Genomic DNA, 17,141 nt, shown 5'->3' with positions numbered 1-17,141 from the left:
CATCTTTGCTGCACTGTGAACACCCAGTCACGTGTGTGGTGGAGGAATAAACCCCTGCGTAGTAATTAACCCAATGATAAACAGGCTTTTCCCACACAAACACGGCTGTTGTCATGAGTCTCCTGAGTGTTTCTCACACGCATTGAACCCCTCATAGGGTGTGTGGGAGGGGAAGAACAGATTAATTCCGGTACAATAACAGATATGCTGATAAGTGATGTGTGTCCAAGGGAAATGGTGGCTGTAGAGGGCTCTTACACATCAGGCTGGTGTGATGTTCTGAAGTGGTGGGGCCCATCATCGTGGTGACACATCTAAATCTGCTTAGTTGGTGAGGTCTAACAGATTATCAGCCAGATTTGAGTAATAGACTCCTCATTTAGCCTTAATGTGTTTTGCATAGAGAGCAACCTCCTCTCATCAGTCTTTAAGATGAATCGTTGTCCCAGGCAAAATTTTAAAGATATTAGTCTACCGGCAACTGCATAAATCATAAGATTTTTACTAATGGGACCAAAGCTAAACACAGTCCCACCCTCTTAAGCACACAAAGGAGATTATTATAATGATGTCAAGGTTGTTGCTCCCCAGGAGCCTCTGTTATTTACATGAGAAGTTTTTGCAGGAATATAACCCATTTAATAAACACACACAGACACACAGAGAGATCTTAAAATAATTATTTAAAAATGAAATTTTTGTATTTTATGCATTTTATGTATAGAATTTTTCATTTTTTATTTATATTTTTCTGGAATGATATATAGGTATTCCTCAGAACATAACACATTGGCTATACAGTGCTCACTGTTGCTGAAAATAATAGTTTAATATACTAATTAAAAGATGAAAAACATTATTGCGAAAAAATAAAACAGAGTAACCCATGGTTCATGGAGTCATCAAGGTTTTCTCTTGGCTTAACTACCTGACACTGCAGAGGGCAGACAGAGACCACTGCTCGGTCCAGATCTGTAATAGTGGGATAATGTCAGAAAGCCCACTCAGACTAATGCAATGCTGAAGGGCCTGTCATTATCAAAGACGAAAGAGCAGAGCCTAGTCTGAAGCAAATCCAAGAACAACACTTTTTTTAATTAAAAAATATAAACATAAATATACATATGTATATATCTGTGTGTAGTTATATAAATATATACATAAATATGTAAAATTATAAATATGTACACACATGTTGCATATGTATTTATGTGTGTGTGTGTGTGTGTGTGTGTATATATATATATATATATGTATATGTATTTATCTGTGTGTAGTTTTATATTTTATTATTTGTATTGAAGACACTGAAGAAGGCTGCTATAATGAAATGTCTGTTGAATTGTTTTTCCCCTACTTAGACTTAATAAACATTTCAAAAAGGAAATTTTTTAGAGTGCAGACATTTTATTTTATTTTTAATTTATAGATGCTTCAGTCTTAACACCTAAATCAGCAGGCAGTGATTGCATTGCTTGATCATTTTTGAATAAAAATTTAATGTGTACTTGGATTTGCTTTGGACTAAACTCTGCTCTCTCATAATAATGTATATTTATGTTAGTTTTTCATTTGAGTTTTGCATTTATGTATTTATTTACTTATTAATTTATACTGATTTATTTTTATTTTGTTATATAATCATCATTATGTTCATTGCCCATGTAATGACCAATGCTGTGGCAATACTGTACAAGTGATGCCAATAAAGCTTATCTGAACTGAATTGAATTGAGTATAAAAGACTATAACAAAAGAAATATTAGGAAAAAATATATATTAATTATATTATATTATATTATATTATATTATATTATATTATATTATATTATATTATATTATATTATATTATATTATATTATATTATATTATATTATATTATATTATATTATATTATATTATATTATATTATATTATATTATATTATATTATATTATATTATATTATATTATATTATATTATATTATATTATATTATATTATATTATATTATATTATATTATATTATATTATATTATATTATATTATATTATATTATATTATATTATATTATAAAGTGTGTGTGTGTACCTACTTAACCATATTTTGGGGTCAAATTTGTACCCAAAAGTGAGATAAACCTGACAAAATCTCCAAAAACCGCCCTTTGAGGACGTCCTCATTTGTAAAACTAGTATAAAAATAAAGTAAACAAAGTTTTTTTATTATTGTAAAAATGCAGAAAGTTTCCTGTAAGGGGTAGGTTTGTGTGTGTGTGTGTTTGTGTGTGTGTGAACTATGAACAACCAGTTCATATTTTAGACAATCCATCTGGTGGTTTATAATTTAATGCTCTATATGTTTTTAAATACATGTCAAAGTATGTTGTCTAATGCACATGACATTCATATTTTTTAATGTGGCTAAAGTCTCCAAATATTTTTAGGGCCACTTTATATCTCTTTGCTCTTATATCCGAGTATTATATACTTGAAAATCCAATAAACCAGAAAGTATAACAAAGGGACTTTTGCCTTAGAGAACAAGAGAAGCTGAAGTGTCAGCTGTAAGGCAGAATCAAAAGCCCACTGCGTTGTTTCTGCTCCTCTGTAGAGCTTTTGTGAGCCCTTGCTTCTGGAGGGCTGTCACACAAGAGTTCATCTCTCCCCTTCATTAGACATACTTCCGTCTGCGGCGCCCTATATCAGTCAAATTAAACACACCCCACGCGTGCTCGGGGACCAGTGTCGTCGCACTTTTACACGTTCAATCTTTGAAACGATGCGCTGTTGAAACACGTGCGCTCTCGAACCAAGTCCACCTCTAGTGTAGAATCGGTTTGTTTTGTACATTTAATTCGACAGTGCTTTTAACAGGAGCCCGCTGCTTGTCAGATGCGATGGCTGTGAAGAGCCGGAGATGTTCTCTTGAAGGGGCTCTGTGAAGCACAGTCACTTTGAACAATCTCGCGCAACCCACGCTCCAAGAGGTGCTGTTCGCACGCTGAGGGCCCCTTTCTCTTCCCTCACCCTTTCTTCTTCATTTCTCTTCGTTCTCATAAGTGGAAACTTGCAAGGGGGGTTGGAGAGGTCGGTTGCATGGCTAGTCCAACTTGAAGCCCTTCTCTCTTCTCTGAGTGTCCAATTCCTCAAGTTACACACCAGGAAAGCTTTTCATGTTTGTCAAAGCGCAGACGACTTTGGTCATGTCTCTCTTGCGATTTCATCCTGAGTGGGAGGGGGGCCGACGTTCGATGTTCCTTTCGGTGGGACGCTTTGCTCATTAGTGGAAGGGACTTGAAGCTCTAACACAACATGTCTCCTCTGAAACAGGTGTGGAGGAAAAGGCCAGCGGGCCGGAATGGCCCCTGCAGGCTTACTGTAAGCGCCGCTGGTCGCTGTGCCAAAAAAGCGGGGGAGTGAAGGAGACGAAAGGACAAACATGGCCTGATGTGATATGTGTCTGTTTCCTGACACCAGACATCCAAAGCTGCAAAACAAAAGATGACACAAATACAGCGGATGGAAGAGGAAAGAGCAGACGGAGACATCGGCTTATGGTTAACCTCTAAACCTGAGACACCGCATAAAATACAACACTGTTGACACAACCAGCTTCAGGAAGGATAGGTCAAAACCCAGGCATGGGCAACCAGGCTTTAGAATTGACTCGACTTGAGGTATCTTCAATTTGAAAATATCTCAGCAGAGGTTTCATGAGATGGATGGTTTATTGAACCAAAACTGTTCTGATTCTGTCATAATTTGTTCACATTCATGTCAAAGGAGGCATTTTAAAGAATGTCATTTTGAGGTCTACAACAAACATCGGTGTTGTTTTGGACCTCACGGACAAAAAGGACATTTTCAAAATATCTTCTTTTGTGATCCACAGAAGAAGAAAAAAACATACAATGAGAGTAATTTAATGATAACTGAATTTACATTTTTGGGGACTTGTCTATTATGATGGTGAACGCAGAAACAAGGGGAGAATGGATCCAAGTGCAGCATAAACTAATTCAATAAAGATTAATCAAAACATGTAATAAACTGGACCAATTATGAGTGTCTGAAGATTTAAGAAAGTTTATCTGCTGGATCCATTATAGGTTCAGTCTTGGTTGTCTTAGTTGTTCTCAGTTCTGTTTTTGTCTAGTTTTGGATTTATCCTTTTTTAAATTAGTCTGCATTTATATCCAGCCCCCCTCATTTCTGAGTTCACCATCGTCAGATTCCCATTAAGAATTATTTTTTAATTCACATTTAGTCCTTGGTGTAGACTACTGATTTTTTGAATGATCCATTCCAGAAAAATACATTTTATTTGTATCATCATAGCAATTTTCTGATCATATTGAATCTTCTTCCTGGGCTATCTAATAACTTGCAGTCATGACATATTTAGCCATTTCTTTTTGGATAAGGGCAACAATATCATATCAGATATTGCTCTTCAGAAATGGAGCATGAACCTAACTGAGTGCATGGCAATTGTATATGGCAGTATATCTTCACAAGCAGTCTATCTCAGTTATCCAAAGGGCAATGCATGTAAAAACAGATGTACGATTTGACATTAAACTCAAAGTAAAAGAGGGTGACAGTCACAAAATCCCAAAACAGATTTAGAAAATTCACAGACATCCCCCTCTGCATTTGATGGCAATTTACTGTAAATGCCAATGCTTCGGGTTATCTTTTAATTCCAGTTATGTTTCAAAAAATAAAATAAAATAAAATAAAAAAATAAGATAAAGTCTTCTGTATTATATGGTCGTAAGCATAGCTGTTCACCAGCACCAGCAAATGTGCTACTACTAAAATAAAATTTTTAAAAAAATTCAGAAATAACTCTGCATATGATAACTTAATGTAAATGGGTCTGTTTAATAATTTCTCTAATTCTGAGCTTTATTTTATAACAGCTGAATGGATATCTCTGACCATAAAGTGTAAGAGAAGTAAAAATCGAGCCATTGGACTTTAACTTTTGTGTGTTAAGGAAAGTGTATTTTGGGTTTTGTTAGACACAAAATTAGAGCTTTCTCTGTGATTTACTGGGCTGTTTTGCTAATGAACATCATTTTTAGGCTCAAGCATTACTGCTGCATTGGCTGATACTGCCATCTGTTGTTCAAGATTGGACATTACACCCAGGTCTACAGCACTGACACAAGCAGGTAGGTCATGGATGTGTTCATGAATAGCATACTACCATAGTACTCTTAAAATTCGTGCATAGTATATACAATGTATACTGTTTGAACTGTATGCACATTTTCTGTACTGAATACTCTCTTACATTTCCCAAAATGTGCAACATACAACTATTTAAAAATAGTATGCACTGTGCAGTGTACTGAGTATTCAGTGATTTCTAGTATTCAATTCTAAACGTAGCCAGTGTTTTATGTAGATGCATAACTGAAGAAAATAGTTCATGTAAATTATTTATCATTATAATTAAATTATTATTCATGTAATGCTTGAACTGTTTTATATCTCTAGATTTTATTTTAGGCAAGTCGTGATGATTTGAGAAGGCTAAATTGATCAAACATAGGCTCACTGTCTGCCGCTGGCCGCTTCGACGTTACTTTAAAAAACAAAAACTTATATTTAACGAACAAAAAAAATGCTCCGAGTCCAAACGTTTTTCTAAATTAACTTAATCAATAAACCGAAACGAAATATAGTAACTTTGCCATTGCACACAAAACTGAACTATTTTAATAGCTAAAACAGTAGTAGGCTACAAGCTGTTTTGGGAGAAGGGGGAAAAAAGACGGGCTTGGGCCGTTAATTCTTATAAGCTGTCGGACACGGGCCGGGCAAGGGCCCGAGTGTCTCTGGCCAGGGCCTAAATTTGAGGCCCGTGCAGGGTTTTAATGAACGGTAAATGAGTGGAGCGACTGAGCGGAGCACACACACGCATAGAGCGGGATAATACACAGAGCGTCACACCACATGAAAGTGAAACCTGAGCGGTGAACTAATTTTCGGCAGGCGGAATTTCAGTGCATCTCTAATTATTGGCGACATCAGAAATGGATATTATATAATAGATGCTTTTTTTGAACATTTTAGCAATTTAAAAACATTAAAATAGGATTTTAGGGAAACATTGCATTAGGTCATATGAGATCAAACGACTACTCCACAACAATTATATTTGTCCAACTTTTTTATTGTTCACATTGTCGATAATGTCGACTAATCGATTCAGCCCTACTGGACAGCAACCAGTCTGGTTTCAGAAGTGGACATTCAACCGAGACTGCCTTGCTCTCAGTTGTTGAAACCCTAAGACTGGCAAGAGCGGATTCCAAATATTCAATACTTATCTTGCTGGATCTGTCTGCTGCTTTTGACACGGTTAACCACCAGATCCTTGTCAACCCTATTGGCAAAGAGCATCTCAGGAACCGCACTCCAGTGATTTGAGTCTTACCTCTCAGATAGGTCCTTCAAAGTATCTTGGAAAGGTGAGGTGTCCAAGTCACAACATCTAACTACTGGGGTGCCTCAGGGCTCAGTTCTTAGACCACTTCTCTTCTCTGTCTACATGGCATCACTAGGTTCTGTCATTCAGAAACATGACTTTTCATATCACTGCTATGCTGATGACACTCAACTCTACCTCTCATTCCATCCTGATGATCCGACGATAGCTGCTCGCATCTCAGCTTGTCTAACAGACATTTCTTGCTGGATGAAGGACCATCACCTTCAACTCAACCTTGCCAAGACAGAAGTGCTTGTGGTTCAATCAATCCCATTGTTTCACCACAATTTCACCATCCAGTTAGGCACATTAACCATAACTCCATCAAAAACAGCCAGAAACCTTGGAGTTATGATTGATGATCAGCCCAGTTCTATCAAACCTTTACAAATAATCCAGAATGCGGCAGCAAGATTAATTTTTAATGAGCTGAAAAGAATGCACGTCACACCTCTTATCAATTTGCACTGGCTACCAATAGCTGCTTGCATAAAGTTCAAGGCATTAATGTTTGCCTACAAAACCACCACTGGCACTGCACCCCTTTACCTAAATTCATTACTTCAGACTTATATGCCCTGTAGAAGTTTGTATTCTGCAAGTGAACTGTGCATTATTGTGCCATCCCAAAAAGACACAAAATCACTTTCACAGACTTTTTCATTAAATGTTCCCTCCTGGTGGAATGACCTGCCCAACTCAATCCGAGCAGCTGAGTCCTTAGCCATCTTCAAGAATCGCTAAAACACATCTCTTGCATCTTTATTTGACCCTCTAACTGTAGCACTCTCTATTCTAATTCTATTCTTTAAAAAAAACTTGCCCCTTTTAGACGTGCACTCTATTAATTTCTAACATTTCTAACTAACTTTATAAGAAAAACTAACACTAGCTTCTCTATTATTTTTGTGTTCTATCTATTTGTTTTCTTTTTATTTATTATACAATTCACAAAAAGCAAAAAAGGCCTCTAACACTAGCTTGCTCTATTCTTTTTTATTCTATCTGTTTTCTTTCTATATATTATTTAATAATAAAAAAAACGTTGCTACGTGTACTGCATTAGGCTAACTGAGACTTGTCATAGCACTTGCATATCATTGCTCTTTTGTAGATTTTTGTCCTCATTTGTAAGTCGCTTTGGATAAAAGCGTCTGCTAAATGACTAAATGTAAATTATAAAAATACACATTTAGTTACACAACAGTTTTAGGAGCCTACTTTTCTTTCTCACGGTTTCTTGTCCATTACAATGCAATGGAAGCTCATCTGCCAAATGGCACTATTTTAAATCATTAATCTCTGGGCGAGTGTGTGCTGTGTGGGCATTCAGATCCCCATAATGTTCGGCGGCTGACAGCAGCCATTTTCCATGGACGAGAGGAATGAAGAGGCCTGTTGACCCCATTCCACCACAATCTTCCCTCATCACACTGTGCGACTTCATTAACTCTCAGGGCAATTTCAGGACTTTTTCAAGGCGTTGTCATTATACACTGTGCTTTCAATTACACAAGCCTGCTGCTTAAAAGAAATCCAATGATAAAAGTTCTCTGAAAGCCAAAAGGTCATCTTCTCCTGTTAACTTTCAACTGGATGTTTTTTTACTCCTGATCTCAGTATCAGATGTGATCAATAATATTAGCTGAGTTTAAATCTTGTGCTTAATTGTTTTTCACACACATGCTTCACATAGTAGGAAGCAGAGGTAGGACCAAGTCATTATTTTGCAAGTCACAAGTAAGTCTTGAGTCTTTGCATTCAAGTCTCGAGTCAAGTCCCGAGTCAAGACAGGCAAGTCCAAGTCGAGTTGCAAGTCCTCAGCTGTAAGATTCAAGTCTTAAACAAGTAATTAGTGCTTTTTGCCCAAATTAGTGTCTCAGTATTAATTACCATATCAAATTCATAGTAATTTATGTCAGGAAGGCAGGTAGAATATGTTTGACATAGTTCAATTTCATGTGAGATGGATGCCTTTAGTAAAACTACTCAAGTTCAGTTTAGGGATTGTGCCAAAATAGGATAAACAGTGAAATTTTTTTTATTAGTAACAGAATAGCAAAGACAACATATTTTCATAGAAATAACAGATGCAACATACTCTGCATGAATAACACTTTAATAACACAGTAATAACACAAATGTAACAAAGGAATAACACAGTAATAACACAGAAACAGTTCAGTAATAACACATTAATAACGCAGTAATAACACAGAAATGACACAGGAATAACACAGAGACAACAGAAATAACACAGGAATAACAAAGTAATAATACAGGAATAACACAGAATTAACACATTAATAACATAGAAATAACACAGGAATAACTCTGTGACAACGGAAATAACACAGGAATAACACAGTAATAACACAGTAATAACACAGTAATAACAGAAATAACACAGGAATAACACAGGAATAACTCAGTAATAACACATTAATAACACTGTAATACCACAGAAATAACAGTGACAACAGAAATAACAGGAATAACACAAGATTAACTCAGTAATAACACGGTATTAACGCAGTAATAACACAGGAATAACACATTAATAATACAGGAATAACACATTAACAACACAGTAATAACAGAAATAACACAGTAATAACACAGGAATAACACAAATGTAACAAAGGAATAACACAGTAATAACACAGCAATAGTTCAGTAATAACACATTAATAACGCAGTAATAACACAGAAATGACACAGGAATAACAAAGTAATAATACAGGAATAACACAGTAATGACACAGTAATAACTCAGTAATAACACATTAATAACACATTAATAACACAGGAATAACACAGGCATAACACAGGAATAACAGAGTACTAATAAAGGAATAACACAGGCATAACACAGGAATAACACATTAGTAACACAGTAATAACTCAGTAATAACACAGGAATAACAGAGTACTAACAAAGGAATAACACAGGCATAACACAGGAATAACACATTAGTAACACAGTAATAACTCAGTAATAACACAGGAATAACACAGGCATAACACAGGAATAACACAGGCATAACACAGGAATAACACAGGCATAACACAGGAATAACACAGGCATAACACAGGAATAACACAGGCATAACACAGGAATAACACAGGCATAACACAGGAATAACACAGGCATAACACAGGAATAACACAGGCATAACACAGGAATAACACAGGCATAACACAGGAATAACACAGGCATAACACAGGAATAACACAGGCATAACACAGGAATAACACAGGCATAACACAGGAATAACACAGGCATAACACAGGAATAACACAGGCATAACACAGGAATAACACAGGCATAACACAGGAATAACACATTAATAACACAGGAATAACACAGGCATAACACAGGAATAACAGAGTACTAATAAAGGAATAACACAGGCATAACACAGGAATAACACATTAGTAACACAGTAATAACTCAGTAATAACACAGGAATAACACAGGAATAACACAGGCATAACACAGGAATAACAGAGTACTAATAAAGGAATAACACAGGCATAACACAGGAATAACACATTAGTAACACAGTAATAACTCAGTAATAACACAGGAATAACACAGGAATAACACAGTAATAAAGCAGTAATAACACATTAATAACACAGTAACCAACGCAGTAATAACTCAGTAATAACACAGGAATAACACAGTAATAACAGAACTAACACAGGAAATACACAGTAATAACACAGGAATAACACAGGAATAACACAGGCATAACACAGGAATAACACAGGCATAACACAGGAATAACACAGGCATAACACAGGAATAACACAGGCATAACACAGGAATAACACAGGCATAACACAGGAATAACACAGGCATAACACAGGAATAACACAGGCATAACACAGGAATAACACAGGCATAACACAGGAATAACACAGTAATAACAGAAATAACTCAGGAATAACACATAATAACGCAGGATTAACACAGTAATAACACAGAAATAAACCAGGAATAACTCAGTAATAGCAGAAATAAGAGGAATAAGACAGTAATAACAGAACTAACACAGGAAATACACAGTAATAACACACGAATAACACAGGAATAAATCAGTAAGAACATAAATAACAGGAATAATACAGGATTAACACATTAATAACACAGTAATAAGACAGGAATAACACAGTAATACCACAGTAATAACACACGAATAACACAGGAATAAATCAGTAAGAACATAAATAACAGGAATAATACAGGATTAACACATTAATAACACAGTAATAAGACAGGAATAACACAGTAATACCACAGTAATAACACACGAATAACACAGGAATAAATCAGTAAGAACATAAATAACAGGAATAATACAGGATTAACACATTAATAACACAGTAATAATTCAGTAATAACACAGGAATAACTCAGTAATAACCCAGTAATAACACATAAATTACACAGTAATAACATAGTAATAACATAAATTCTCAGGAATAACACATTAATAACACAGAAATAACACAGGAATAACTCAGTAATAGCAGAAATAAGAGGAATAAGACAGTAATAACAGAACTAACACAGGAAATGCACAGTAATAACACACGAATAACTCAGCAATACCACAGGATTAACTCCGTAAAAACACAGTAATAACGCAGTAACCAACAAAGTAATAACGCAGTAATAACTCAGTAATAACTCAGGAATAACACAGTAATAACACAGAAATAACACAGGAATAACTCAGTAATAGCAGAAATAAGAGGAATAAGACAGTAATAACAGAACTAACACAGGAAATGCACAGTAATAACACACGAATAACTCAGCAATACCACAGGATTAACTCCGTAAAAACACAGTAATAACGCAGTAACCAACAAAGTAATAACGCAGTAATAACTCAGTAATAACTCAGGAATAACACAGTAATAACACAGAAATAACACAGGAATAACACAGTAATGACACAGTAATAACTCAGTAATAACACAGTAATAACCCATTAATAACACAGTAATAAGACAGGAATAACTCAGTAATACCACAGTAATAACACAGGAATAACACAGGAATAAATCAGTAAGAACATAAATAACAGGAATAAAACAGGATTAACACATTAATAACACAGTAATAATTCAGTAATAACACAGGAATAACACAGTAATAACAGAAATAACTCAGGAATAACACATTAATAACAAGTCAAGTCAAGTTTATTTGTATAGCGCTTTTCATGATACAAATCATTGCAAAGCAGCTTTACAGCAAATTAAGTTTCTACAATATTTAGTGGTAGCTTATCAATAACAGGGTTAACAGAAATAACACAGGAATAACTCAGTAATAGTCAAGTCAAGTCAAGTCAAGTCTGCTTTATTGTCAATTCTTCCACATGTACAGCACATACACACAGAGAATTTAAATTGCGTTACTCTCAGACCCTTGGGTGCATACAGATAACATAAATACAGATTAAATACAAAATACAAAATACAACTATACAAAATACAACTATACAAATATACAAATAAGGTAAAATGTAAAAAATATATATATAAAGCACAAGGCATATGGAGGATAGAGTGCAAACCAGTAAAGTAAACAACAGTGCAGATATAGTGATGTAGTGCAAAAAAATATATAAAATAAAAAAAATTTGATTTGTAGTGCAAAAGAGCTTATTTCAGACTGATTAAAGTGACAGTGTGTGTGTGTATTTGGGAGGGGGGGAGTGGGAGAGTCCATCAGAGGGTCAGAGTCAGAGTTCAGTGGTGCGTGGGGCAGCCTGACTTAGCGAGATGTTGAAAATGTCTGTGAAGACATCGGTGAGTTCCACTGCACAGTCTCTCAGTACACGCCCAGGAATGTTGTCAGGACCCGGAGCTTTACGTGCATTGATCCTACTGAGGGATCTCCTCACGCTGTCCGGGGACAGCGTCATCACCTGGTCGCCGGGAGGAGGTGGAGTCTTCTGTGCAGTGGTGCTGTTTTGTGCCTCAAAGCAAGCGAAGAAGATGTTCAGTTCGTTCAGCAGAGAGATGATGCTGACACAGCAGAAATAACAGGACTAACACAGTAATAACAGAAATAACACAGGAAATACACAGGAATTTCTATCAAGCTCCTCGAAGTAGAAAGTCGTTAGAAGGCCGTGAGAGGAATCATGCAATATGGATGCAGACAAACTCATGAAGACAATCATTCAAAAATGCTGTGCTACCATCCTTTATAAGAATAACAAAGACAAAATCATTTAATAGAAAAAAATGTTGTATGTTAAATGTTAAGTTTATAATATGCATAGTTGATCGCTAAATTTATGGGCTGTGTGCGCTACTGGCCTACAGACTGATTTACAACACATGAATTCATTCATTTATCCTGAAAGAAATGGAAGTGACATGAGTGCCTGCAAGAGAAAAATTGAGTAGCCTATATTTTATAGTTATATATATATAGCAGCGGTCACAGTGATGATGAGGCGAGCACCAGTGAAGTTTCTTATGCCCGCTCCGTGTGTCTGTTGGGTCGCGAGCTTTTCACGAGTGGAGATCGCTACTAGACGAATCATGTCATTTGTTATTTTTATTATCTCTGTTCTCTTTTGTCATAATTTATGCTATTACTCCAGTAATTTATACTAGCCTATCCAGTGCTCCCTGAACGTAGTCTCTGGCTTATTGCCAGTCAAGCGCAACGCTGCATTGATCTGATCATAAAGTCTATCCGAGTCACAGGGCTCAAGTCCAAGTCAAGTCTCGACTCATTGCTGTCAAAGTCTAAGTCGAGTCTCAAGTCTTCGGCTGCGTTTACACTGCAAGTCTTAATGCACAGATACGATCTTTTGACCATATCCGACTTTTTGGCACATCTGCATTCACTTTAGACACGACTGGTATCCGATATGTTTACATTAATTCCAACCCAAAAGGATTGTCTGCAGTGATCGCTTTATGTACATGGTAGGCTAGACCCTCCGGTTTTAAATGGCCGTGCTATTAAAATTATTTACATAATTCACGTAGAATGGCCATTATTATTTCCCAGCATGGACAACCGCTGTCATGGATGTTTTGCAGCACAAAATCTAACTGAACGGATCAAGACTGGAAAATAATGGTAATTTTAATTTGTTAGACTATTTTATCTACAGCTCGTTAGAGGTAGAATTCTTTAGTGAAATAAAGATGATATTTATTGAAATGAATTTGATTTAATTAAGGAGAGAGAGAGAGAACGAATGAACGCATGCGCCCACGTGCTGTAACACCCCTGTGGACTGTTTGTTGTGGTTTCTTCCCCTTGTGTTGGTTTAGCCCGTCTAATCATTAGTTAATTACCCTCATTGTGTTCACCTGTCTGCCCCTCGTTATCTGCCCTATAAGTTCCTGTCTCTTGTATTCTAGTGTTGTCGGTTATTGTGAATGTTACCCCGAGTGTGTGAGTCTCATCTACCTGAATCTGCCTTGTTGTCGCTACATTAAATCTCCTTATGTGAATCCTTGTCGTCCTCGTCATCCTGCCTGCCTCCACACACCTGGTCCGTGACAGAATAACCAACCCAAAAGTAAAGTATAGCAGCGTCTTTCCCCTCATTTGTTTTTTCCAATTTTTGTCAGTTTTTATTTAGTTTTTCTATGGATTACCACGCATTCCAATGTGACAGTGCCCACCACGAGGGAGCAAGCCGTGGACGGTGTGAGCGCGGAGAAGAGCTCCGCTCCCTGCATCATGGCTGAGAGTGAGCAGAATATGGAGAGCGGTCAGTGCCAAAACGAGGAGGAGAGACCTCTGGATCCCCAGCTCAGCCCGGGAAGGGCTCCTGATCCCCAGTCCTGCCCAGGAAGGGCTCCTGATCCCCAGTCCAGCCCAGGAAGGGCTCTTGATGTTTCGTTCAGCCCAGGAAGGGCTCCTGATCCCCAATCCCGCCCATAAAGGGCTCCTGATCCCCAGTCCAGCCCAGGAAGGGCTCCTGATCCCCAGTCCAGCCCAGGAAGGGCTCCTGATCCCCAGTCCAGCCCAGGAAGGGCTCCTGATCCCCAGTTCAGCCCAGGAAGGGCTCCGGATGTTTCGTTTAGCCCAGGAAGGGCTCCTGATCCCCAGTTCAGCCCAGGAAGGGCTCCGGATGTTTTGTTTAGCCCAGGTAGGGCTCCTGATCCCCAGTTCAGCCCAGAAAGGGCTCCGGATGTTTCGTTTAGCCCAGGAAGGGCTCCGGATCCCCAATACAGCCCAGAAAGGGCTCCAGCCCAAGAGCTCTCTCCAATGCCCGCTCCTCAAAGATGCCCGCCCACCCGCTCCGGCCTCCTCCAGCGTCACCATGGTCTGAGTCTCCCTCACCTCGGCTCCTAGCTCCCTCACCTCCACCGTCACCCATCGATCCATCAGCTCCACCGTGTTCCCTCGTCCCTCCGGCTCCGCTTTGGTCAGGCGTCGACCCGCCATCGCCTCTGAACTCCTCTCCTCTGGCTGCACCTCATCGCTCTGTCCTACCGGCTCCGTTGGGCTCCTTCCTTCTGTCAGCTCCACCTTGGTCCTCAGTTTGCTCCGGCTCCGCCGTGGATCTCTGGATCTCCGCCTTGGGCGCCAGAGCTAGTCGGTGGACATTGCTCCACCGTGGGCCACTATTATAGCTGTGGCCAGGGTCCCACCTGGCTCCTCCTGCTCCGGTTCCCTCCTGTCGTCTCCCTGGCTCCTCCCTCCATCGTCACCTCCCTGGACTCTGTTAGCCGTCCTCCTCCTGGAAGGCCGTCCTCCGCCGGAACCTCTGCCTGCTAGCCCTTTGTCTTCCCCTGTCACCACCTCGCATCCTCTGCTTTGTCCTCCTCCTAGTCCCCCTCTGCCCCTCCCTCTGTTTCTACGGTGCGATAAACTATTTTATCTACAGCTCGTTAGAGGTAGAATTCTTTAGTGAAAGAAAGACGATATTTATTGAAATGAATTTGATTTAATTAAGGAGAGAGAGAACGAATGAATGCATGCGCCCACGTGCTGTAACACCCCTGGGGACTATGGAGCCAGATCGGCCTCAAAAATAACACATTTGCAAAACAAAATTCATAAATGCACAGCACAATTTACATTTACAAAATCCGATTCGTAAATTCAAAACACAATTCATAAATACACAAGTAAAAGCATAAATATTTCCCCAAATGCTCACACAAATGTGAGAGATTTCAGCACGGAGGATGAAAACCACGCTCAACGAGTGAGTAAAGTCGTTTTTTTTTATCTGATGGCATTTTCTTATGACCTTTAATCATAAGAAAAATCAGATAAAAAAAACTACTTTACTCACTCGTTGTGTGTGGTTTTCATCCTCCATGCTAAATCTCTTCGCTTGCGTGTGTTCGCTGTTTTTAATGCCTGATCAAAAGTTACTGTGAGCCTGATACTACTACTAACAACAACAACAGAACACATTACATAATTGTTGTTATTAAATGAAATATCTGGACATTTAACACTTATTTGATAATATTACAGATTGAGAAACTTTGGTGTAGAAGACAGCAGGCTAACCGGGTAGAAAATAAATCAATCATAATGTGATTTTGTAGAAATTGTAATCAGGTGCTAAAAAAAAAAAGAGTACCCACTAAAATGTCTTTATATCAAGGACCCGATCATGGAACAATGCACAGTACAAGCGCAGCTTGAGCTTCTTGAGTCTGTTCAGTAAAGAGCGTTTTGATTGGTGGATTAAAAGCTCACCGCGATTGGCTGAACGGAACATCCTCCAAAAAAAGATATTTATTCATCTTAACCTGCCAGGAAGGTCTCAAAAATACCACACACAAATTCAAAGCAGTCCACGCATGTGTGATGATTTGTAAATGCAGATTCAACGATCCATAAATACATGTACCATTATTCATAAATGTGTGATGGAAATTAATTCAAGAAATTTATATATACATATTTGTGTAAACATTTTAAATTTATTTAGGTAAGATGCATTTGTGTGAGCATTTGGGGAAATATTTATGCTTTTACTTGTGTATTTATGAATGTTTTGAATTTACGAATCGGATTTTGTAAATGTAAATTGTGCTGTGCATTTATGAATTTTGTTTTGCAAATGTGTTATTTTTGAGGCCGATCTGGCTCCATAGGGGACTATCACACAGAACACTCCAAGTCAAAGGGACAGAGAGAGGCGCTTTGTTAAAAGAACAGTAGGTGAATCATGGATAAATTATGCCCTCTACTGAAACTAATGTGCTACAGCTGAATACAGACAGTTACCAATGGACTTCAGCAAACAGTGGCTCACAGCAAAACAAAGGCATGAAGACACAAAAGGAGAACTCTTGCAAATCTTGTTTTTCGATTTGTTTTTATTTTTTATTCCGTTTCATCAATCTATTTATTATGGTAATCAAAATTATATTTGAAAAAAAAAAACTAAATTATGTTTTATTAACAAGGTTCGGGAGGAGCACGATCAGATAATCAATCAGTCTGGCCCAGGTGGAGCTCGTCAGCTAATCACCTTAACAAGCACATACGTGTATATATACAGCCAACTTACCTCAGTTCCACGAAAGTTTTCCAGCATCCCGCCTCCACCCCAACACCTCACTACTATTCTAATTTCCTCCCAGTCTTGGGATGGGGGGGGTTCTCTGGGTTTGGGCTTACCCCGA

This window comes from Sinocyclocheilus grahami, unplaced genomic scaffold, assembly GCF_001515645.1.
Source record: "Sinocyclocheilus grahami isolate Dianchi unplaced genomic scaffold, SAMN03320097.WGS_v1.1 scaffold274.1, whole genome shotgun sequence".
Taxonomy (NCBI): domain Eukaryota; kingdom Metazoa; phylum Chordata; class Actinopteri; order Cypriniformes; family Cyprinidae; genus Sinocyclocheilus; species Sinocyclocheilus grahami.
The sequence above is the reverse complement of the archived record's forward strand: the minus strand, read 5'-3'. Positions refer to the sequence as shown.